Consider the following 9,267-nt stretch of genomic DNA (forward strand, 5'->3'; position numbering starts at 1 on the left):
AGAAGACAACAGAGAAAAGAGAGAGAGGAAAGAGAGTGAGAAACAGGCACGTTAGACGAGGGCCATGTTTTCAGAGGGCCCAGGCACGCCTCTGCCTGCCTGCCTTTGCAGGTGGAGCGGTGGATGCTCAGCCCCCCTGAAAGAGATGGCCAGGATCTCTGTGCTCAGTCCACTACCATCTTCTGGGTTCCTGGGGGTCCTTCTGCGGGGCCGCCTGTGGCAGCTTTAGCAGGGGAGGCATGTTCTGCCGCAGTAGCGGCTGGAAATGCCAGAGAGGTCACAGCACCCGGAGTTGATGGGCACTCCCTGAGAGCTGAGGATGCTGCCAACGGCAGCGGAGGTGGAGGATCCCACAACGGTGTTCTGTGGGAAGGAGCTGAGGATGGGTCCGGGCAGGGTCACCACCACGGGGGAGGGCTCGATGACGACGGTGGAGTTCTGGCACTGCCTGACACAGGGCTCGGTGCAGCTGTTGGCCAGCGGGGTCGGGCCGCAGGGCTGGCAGGGCAGGCACTGGTTGTAGCAGGACATGTCTTGGGGCTGGAGGTGCACCTGGGAGAGAGGGCAGGGGGGAGCACGGGGGTGCGTGAGGAGCAGCCTGTCCGCCCACCACCAGGAGCCAAGGCATGTGCTGGGCGGGAGATGGAGGCTGTGCAGGGAGGCGCACACACCTCTTTGCCTGTCCCCCTGGGCACCATGCAAAGAGAGCCAGGCCCAGGAAAGCTCTTTCCTAGACAAGAGCCCCAGAGTCCCCTCAGCCCAGCCCCAGCCCCTCTCCACGCCAGACCTTCTCCCCGCTTCCCCTCCCAGGAGTGGCAGCCCCAAGCCCCAGTATAGGACAGAGCTTCCAACTCACTTGCTTCCGAAGGAGAAGAAGGGGAGCGAAGCGGATGAGAGAGTGAAGAGCTGGGGTGGCTTTTATACTGGTCCTGCACTGCCCCAGGTCCAGAGGAAGCCTCTGTGGAAGTAGTAATTTTCTGAGAAGCTCATCTGAAATGCAAAACATCCCAGCTAATGATACGGGCTGTGTTTTGGCTTCCTGCACGGCTGCCTTTTCATTTCCTTGTTTGGTCGTGCCCGCTCGCTCCCCCTTGGAGGTTCCTTTTCATTGCTGGGGTGGGAGACCTAAGGATTCCTGGGACAGGAGCACATCAGTGCCAGCAGCAGATGAGTCCCAAGTGCCGGAGGGGTCGCGTGCAGGCTGGGGACATTGGCCTGGGGCACTCGTGTGGGCTTGTTGGCAGCCCCACTGGCAGAAAGGGCCCAGCTGCTCCCAGCCCTGCAATCCTCGCCTGCATGCCAAAGGGTTCCCGAGCGGGACAATGTGCCGCGTCCCCTTCCTCCCACCCTCCAAGCTCTCTCTGATGGTCACTGGCAGGCTGCTGCAGCTTTTGACTGTCTTCCTCCTAATGCCGCTCTGGGGAGGCCTTTGTGTGCCTGTTGGGCCTCCTCTGCTCTCTAGGCTCTCTCCGGGGGGTCCCCTACAAATACCAGCGCCGTCAGCGTGTCTGGAGCCTTGTCCTGCCCCAGCGTGCTCCAGCCCTGCCCTGCCGAGGGCTTCCTCGTGTGTCCTCGGGCGAGTCCACAGTTGCTCACGTGTAGGCAGGAGTGCTTGCTTACTTGCCCTTGTGTGCATACTGGAGCAGCGTGGAAGGAAATTCCACCCAGGCACGAGGAAAAACTCTTCTACTCGGAGGGTGGCCAAGCCCAGGAGATATTGCCCAGGCAGGTTGTGGAGTCTCCATTCTTGGAAATATTCAGGACTACACGGGCCAGCGTCCTGATCAACCTGCTCTCGCTGACCCTGCTTGAGCAGGAGGGTCGGACCTGACCATCACCAGAGGTGCCTTCCAACCTCAACGATTCTGGGATTCTGGGCCTCGGTGATCGGCCGCTCATTGGTCACGATGCTCAGGATGCCACTGCACTTCCTATCTATGGAGAGGACAAGCTTCTTTGGCAGCTGTGTGGCCCAGCCCTTCCTGCTCGCAGTCATGGCCTACGAGCGATCTGTGGCCACGTGCCAGCCCCAGGGATCCCCCGTGTCATGCGAGGGAAGGTCTGTGCCATTGCGATGGCAGGCCTGAGGGCTGGGGCCACTCTCCCCTCGCTGGCCCCAGTGGCACTCACCCTATGGTTGCCCAGCCGCAGCCCCAATGTCATTGACTGCTTCTTCTGTGAGGTACCGCCCATGCTGGCCTGTGCTGAGCGCTGCCGGACTGGTGTGCTCCTTGTCTCCAAAGGTGGTACCAACTCCCTGGTGTGCAACCCGGCCTTGTTGGGCTCCTGTGGGGCGATTCAGCTCTCCACCTGGCAGCAGATATGAGAAGAGAGACGCAAGGCACTTGCCACTTAGCTGTGGTTATGCTGTTCTTCAGGCCATGGTCCCTGATCTTCGCCCGCCTCACTACCAGCCTCTCCCGGCACAGAGGAGTGTCCGTCTTCAACGGTGCTGGTGCTGCCTCTCCTCAAGCCACTGATCTAGAGCCCGAAGAAACACAAGGTGAGGGAAGGAGTAAGAAAGTGGGAAACAGAGTGGTATTCACCAGGATGTGCAAGGATGCTGGAAGGACTGGGAGCATCCAACTGGGGCAAGTTTCTTTCTGGAGGAGGGGAGGTGGGACGGAGAAGGAGGGGTTGCAACGACAGTGGAGAAGGATCACACACTGGATGGGAAACATGCAGAGGAGAAACGGGAAAGGAAGGCAAGGGAAGGCAAGGGAAAGCAAGGCAAGGCAAGGCAAGGGTAGGCAAGGCAAGGCAAGGGTAGGCAAGGCAAGGCAAGGGTAGGCAAGGCGAGGCGAGGCAAGGGAAGTGAAGGGAAGGCAAGGCAAGGCAAGGCAAGGGCAAGGCAAAGCAAAGGAAGGGAAAGCAAGGCATGGCAAAGCAAGGCAAGGCAAGGCAAGGCATGGTATCGAGCTCTTTTGATGGGTGTCTTTCATGAGTTGTTCTTCATCCACAGGGACCCCTTGGCTTTTCTTGACGCAATGCCCATGTGTAAGAGCCATATGTGGAATTACTCTGATGAAAAACGTAATTTGCAGGCAGTATGTGTGATTGCCTTGATCACAGAGTACATGGCTTCTGTGGTGAATGCATGGCTGCTCTGGAGGTGCGAGGTGGTGCAAGCCAGCTCGTGCTTCCTTGGGACTTGGTTGTCGGTGGTAGGGCTCTGTGGGCACCTCATGGTACAGTCAGTGGGACCAACTGGTGAGCAAAGTCCATCCCAGTACAAAGGACTGCTCGCAGGGGAAGAGATCCGTGAAGAGGCTTGCCAGCTGCTCTACAGAGACAGGACTCTGGTCGAAATGGCTGGCATTTGCTCCGAGTTTTCCATGGCAGCCCCTCCGCTTTGTGGGGACAGCACCTGGGTAGTTATGGTATGAAAAGGCACGGAGAAGTCAAGAAGAGGAGGAGCTATCCCGTTAGGGGATCGCCGCTAAAATGCATGGCTGATGGATTAGGCGGTACAGACAGGTGTTCCCTGTGGGACCCCGTTGACAATCTTTCTACCCTTCCCAGCGTGCTGCCTTCCGCTCCTCCATACAAAATACAACCGGTGTCATGGGTGGTGGCCTCAGCCCAGTGGCCTTCTCCCAGGGAAGAAAGAGAGACGTACCATGTGGGCAGAAAGCCCGGGAAGAAGGAAGTAGAGCTGCATGTCCCGAGAAGTGCTGGATGGAGAGGGCGAGGTAGGGTGGGATTGGCGTCATGGGAATGGCGTCATGGGCTGGGAAAAGCAGCACTGCTCAGCATGGTGCTCTGACACAGATGCTACCCTGCCTCTGGCTGTGCGCCGGGTGGCCAGAGAAGTCGACCAGGGAGCCTTTTTCCCTGCTGGAGATGGCTGTGAGGGTTGTGTCCCTGGCCGCCTCCTGTGTCTCCTTCTGCCTGAGCACTGCAGTTCCAGTTCTGGGAACCGTCAGCAGGTTCCTACCTGCCTGCCGTAGGTGCGCGGCTCCCCTTGGGCAGCCTGGCCTGGGCTTTTACAAGAGGCAGCAGTTTTACAAGCGGGTATGAGTGCCTGCGAGGATGTTCCAGGGCCCTTGTGACCGAGAGGAGTTTGAAAGGTCGAGCTGTGGCCTGGCTGCAGCAGCTGGAAGCTCCCAGCACTGGAAAACCTGGTCCTGGCCCTGGGGAGCCTGGGGCCCAGCACAGGTGGCAGCTTGATTCCCTTAGTTTGGCCGAGCAAGTGCTTTAACCACTAGGCGGTGTGAGTAGAAAAGGTCCCTGGGGCAGAGGTGTGAGAACCCAGGCAGCCCTCAGAGTGTTTTGCTCCACCCTTTGGGCTGAGGTTTGGAGGTGGCTTTGAGCTGGCAGAGGGAGGAGAACACAGGAGCTGGCAAGCTTCAGCTGCCACTTCCTGGGAGCTCCCTGGGCACCTTGTGGAGTGGGCAGCGTGACACGGTCCAGGTTTACCCGGCAGCCTTGGTGGGACTGGCGGAGGCTGGTGAGACAGGGGTGTCAGGCTGGGGAGGAGCAGGGCAGTGGGTCGGTGGGACTGCCAGCGCGGGAGGGGAAGAGGAAGTCCTGAGCCTTCGGCAAAACCGGGAGCTATCCTTTTGGGAGAGGGAGTCTGCAGATGGCGCGTGGCAAAGGATGGGGGACGTGTTGTGAGCAACGGGCGTGAAAGGGGGAACAAGACCCTACGCATCCCTTTTGCCGATAACGCAAATCCTCCTAGGTACTGTTTCTACGTGCGTGCCTAGAGAGACAGAGAGTGAGCTGTCAGGAAACAGACCACATCTGCACTTAGAAACTCCGCCTCTTCTAGCTGTGCTGGAGGAAATGCTGGCAGCCTGACTGGGGATAGACCAGATCCCTGCAAGACCTACAAGGAAGGCTCAGTCAACGCAAGGAGAGCTGAAATGCTGCAGAAGCACCGGCTTGTAGTTGGAAGCCACAAAGGGAAGTGGGCGAGGAATAGCCCACCTCTCTTCCTCGGCTGAGGGAGAGAGAGGTTGTAGCTGGAGACGTCTTGTGGCCAGAGGTGCACCGGGGAGAGACGCACAGGGGCCCGTGAGGAGCAACCTGTCTGACAACCAGGACCACCACCACCACCACACCTGCCACAGGGAGAGGGGCCCTCCTGAGGCAGAGCCGCCAGCCAGGGAGGGCTCACAGGTGCTGCTGGAGGCAGAACCAGCTCCCAGTGCCACCACCAGCAGGCAGTGCGGCCGGGGAGATGGACTCCTCACTCAGACAGTGGTTGGGCTCCCGCATCATCTGCAGGGCGTGCTCAAAGGCTGAGGAGGGCATTTGTGTGCGGGGATGCAGCAAGGCAGGCCTCCGGGAACACCGGTGGCTGTCCTTTATGCCCGCAAGATCTCCCCAGAGCGACACCTTTCTCTCTGGAAGCCAGGGAGAGCGTGCGGAGAGAGAAGGACCACGCAGAGGCCCAGGCTGGGATGCAGCAGAACTTTAATGAGTTGAAAGAGGGGAAGGAGGTCCTCTGAGTGGGGCCCACGGTGCAGGGAGCACCAGGGGTAGCTAGGAGTCTTTGCCCCTTGGCCAGGGTGGAGTTCGCACGTGGCGTCTGCCTGCCTGCCTGCCTGCCTGCCTGCCTGCCCCTGAGAGGGAGAGGGGCAGCAGGTCCTTCCTCGCATGGGGCTTAGCAGGTGCTCACAGCCCAGGGCAGCAGAAGACAACAGAGAAAAGAGAGAGAGGAAAGAGAGTGAGAAACAGGCACGTTAGACGAGGGCCATGTTTTCAGAGGGCCCAGGCACGCCTCTGCCTGCCTGCCTTTGCAGGTGGAGCGGTGGATGCTCAGCCCCCCTGAAAGAGATGGCCAGGATCTCTGTGCTCAGTCCACTACCATCTTCTGGGTTCCTGGGGGTCCTTCTGCGGGGCCGCCTGTGGCAGCTTTAGCAGGGGAGGCATGTTCTGCCGCAGTAGCGGCTGGAAATGCCAGAGAGGTCACAGCACCCGGAGTTGATGGGCACTCCCTGAGAGCTGAGGATGCTGCCAACGGCAGCGGAGGTGGAGGATCCCACAACGGTGTTCTGTGGGAAGGAGCTGAGGATGGGTCCGGGCAGGGTCACCACCACGGGGGAGGGCTCGATGACGACGGTGGAGTTCTGGCACTGCCTGACACAGGGCTCGGTGCAGCTGTTGGCCAGCGGGGTCGGGCCGCAGGGCTGGCAGGGCAGGCACTGGTTGTAGCAGGACATGTCTTGGGGCTGGAGGTGCACCTGGGAGAGAGGGCAGGGGGGAGCACGGGGGTGCGTGAGGAGCAGCCTGTCCGCCCACCACGAGGAGCCAAGGCATGTGCTGGGCGGGGAGATGGAGGCTGTGCAGGGAGGCGCACACACCTCTTTGCCTGTCCCCCTGGGCACCATGCAAAGAGAGCCAGGCCCAGGAAAGCTCTTTCCTAGACAAGAGCCCCAGAGTCCCCTCAGCCCAGCCCCAGCCCCTCTCCACGCCAGACCTTCTCCCCGCTTCCCCTCCCAGGAGTGGCAGCCCCAAGCCCCAGTATGGGACAGAGCTTCCAACTCACTTGCTTCCGAAGGAGAAGAAGGGGAGCGAAGCGGATGAGAGAGTGAAGAGCTGGGGTGGCTTTTATACTGGTCCTGCACTGCCCCAGGTCCAGAGGAAGCCTCTGTGGAAGTAGTAATTTTCTGAGAAGCTCATCTGAAATGCAAAACATCCCAGCTAATGATACGGGCTGTGTTTTGGCTTCCTGCACGGCTGCCTTTTCATTTCCTTGTTTGGTCGTGCCCGCTCGCTCCCCCTTGGAGGTTCCTTTTCATTGCTGGGGTGGGAGACCTAAGGATTCCTGGGACAGGAGCACATCAGTGCCAGCAGCAGATGAGTCCCAAGTGCCGGAGGGGTCGCGTGCAGGCTGGGGACATTGGCCTGGGGCACTCGTGTGGGCTTGTTGGCAGCCCCACTGGCAGAAAGGGCCCAGCTGCTCCCAGCCCTGCAATCCTCGCCTGCATGCCAAAGGGTTCCCGAGCGGGACAATGTGCCGCGTCCCCTTCCTCCCACCCTCCAAGCTCTCTCTGATGGTCACTGGCAGGCTGCTGCAGCTTTTGACTGTCTTCCTCCTAATGCCGCTCTGGGGAGGCCTTTGTGTGCCTGTTGGGCCTCCTCTGCTCTCTAGGCTCTCTCCGGGGGGTCCCCTACAAATACCAGCGCCGTCAGCGTGTCTGGAGCCTTGTCCTGCCCCAGCGTGCTCCAGCCCTGCCCTGCCGAGGGCTTCCTCGTGTGTCCTCGGGCGAGTCCACAGTTGCTCACGTGTAGGCAGGAGTGCTTGCTTACTTGCCCTTGTGTGCATACTGGAGCAGCGTGGAAGGAAATTCCACCCAGGCACGAGGAAAAACTCTTCTACTCGGAGGGTGGCCAAGCCCAGGAGATATTGCCCAGGCAGGTTGTGGAGTCTCCATTCTTGGAAATATTCAGGACTACACGGGCCAGCGTCCTGATCAACCTGCTCTCGCTGACCCTGCTTGAGCAGGAGGGTCGGACCCTGACCATCACCAGAGGTGCCTTCCAACCTCAACGATTCTGGGATTCTGGGCCTCGGTGATCGGCCGCTCATTGGTCACGATGCTCAGGATGCCACTGCACTTCCTATCTATGGAGAGGACAAGCTTCTTTGGCAGCTGTGTGGCCCAGCCCTTCCTGCTCGCAGTCATGGCCTACGAGCGATCTGTGGCCACGTGCCAGCCCCAGGGATCCCCCGTGTCATGCGAGGGAAGGTCTGTGCCATTGCGATGGCAGGCCTGAGGGCTGGGGCCACTCTCCCCTCGCTGGCCCCAGTGGCACTCACCCTATGGTTGCCCAGCCGCAGCCCCAATGTCATTGACTGCTTCTTCTGTGAGGTACCGCCCATGCTGGCCTGTGCTGAGCGCTGCCGGACTGGTGTGCTCCTTGTCTCCAAAGGTGGTACCAACTCCCCTGGTGTGCAACCCGGCCTTGTTGGGCTCCTGTGGGGCGATTCAGCTCTCCACCTGGCAGCAGATATGAGAAGAGAGACGCAAGGCACTTGCCACTTAGCTGTGGTTATGCTGTTCTTCAGGCCATGGTCCCTGATCTTCGCCCGCCTCACTACCAGCCTCTCCCGGCACAGAGGAGTGTCCGTCTTCAACGGTGCTGGTGCTGCCTCTCCTCAAGCCACTGATCTAGAGCCCGAAGAAACACAAGGTGAGGGAAGGAGTAAGAAAGTGGGAAACAGAGTGGTATTCACCAGGATGTGCAAGGATGCTGGAAGGACTGGGAGCATCCAACTGGGGCAAGATTTCTTTCTGGAGGAGGGAGGTGGGACGGAGAAGGAGGGATGCAACGACAGTGGAGAAGGATCACACACTGGATGGGAAACATGCAGAGGAGAAACGGGAAAGGAAGGCAAGGGAAGGCAAGGGAAAGCAAGGCAAGGCAAGGCAAGGGTAGGCAAGGCAAGGCAAGGGTAGGCAAGGCAAGGCAAGGGTAGGCAAGGCGAGGCGAGGCAAGGGAAGTGAAGGGAAGGCAAGGCAAGGCAAGGCAAGGGTAGGCAAAGCAAAGGAAGGGAAAGCAAGGCATGGCAAAGCAAGGCAAGGCAAGGCAAGGCATGGTATCGAGCTCTTTTGATGGGTGTCTTTCATGAGTTGTTCTTCATCCACAGGGACCCCTTGGCTTTTCTTGACGCAATGCCCATGTGTAAGAGCCATATGTGGAATTACTCTGATGAAAAACGTAATTTGCAGGCAGTATGTGTGATTGCCTTGATCACAGAGTACATGGCTTCTGTGGTGAATGCATGGCTGCTCTGGAGGTGCGAGGTGGTGCAAGCCAGCTCGTGCTTCCTTGGGACTTGGTTGTCGGTGGTAGGGCTCTGTGGGTGGTAGGACTGTACCTCATGGTACAGTCAGTGGGACCAACTGGTGAGCCAAAGTCCATCCCAGTACAAGGACTGCTCGCAGGGGAAAGAGATCCGTGAAGAGAGCTTGCCAGCTGCTCTACAGAGAGACAGGACTCTGAGTCGAAATGGCTGGCATTTGCTCCCGAGGATTTTCCATGGCAGCCCCTCACGCTTTGTGGGGACAGCACCTGGGTAGTTATGGTGTTATGAAAAGGCACGGAGAAGTCAAGAAGAGGAGGAGCTATCCCGTTAAGGGATCGCCGCTAAAATGCATGGCTGATGGATTAGGCGGGTACAGACAGGTGTTCCCTGTGGGACCCCGTTGACAATCTTTCCTACCCTTCCCAGCGTGCTGCCTTCCGCTCCTCTCATACAAAATACAACCGGTGTCATGGGTGGTGGCCTCAGCCCAGTGGCCTTCTCCCAGG

At 59.4% G+C, this 9,267-nt stretch overlaps 2 pseudogenes; both read right to left on the bottom strand.

Moving 5' to 3' along the window:
- Window positions 1-225: 225 nt before the first annotated feature.
- Window positions 226-999, bottom strand: LOC140645923 (feather keratin Cos2-3-like; annotated as a pseudogene).
- Window positions 1,000-5,864: 4,865 nt separating this feature from the next.
- Window positions 5,865-6,639, bottom strand: LOC140645924 (feather keratin Cos2-3-like; annotated as a pseudogene).
- Window positions 6,640-9,267: the final 2,628 nt, after the last annotated feature.

The sequence above is a fragment of the Ciconia boyciana genome, unplaced genomic scaffold (assembly GCF_034638445.1).
Source record: "Ciconia boyciana unplaced genomic scaffold, ASM3463844v1 HiC_scaffold_44, whole genome shotgun sequence".
NCBI lineage: Eukaryota > Metazoa > Chordata > Aves > Ciconiiformes > Ciconiidae > Ciconia > Ciconia boyciana.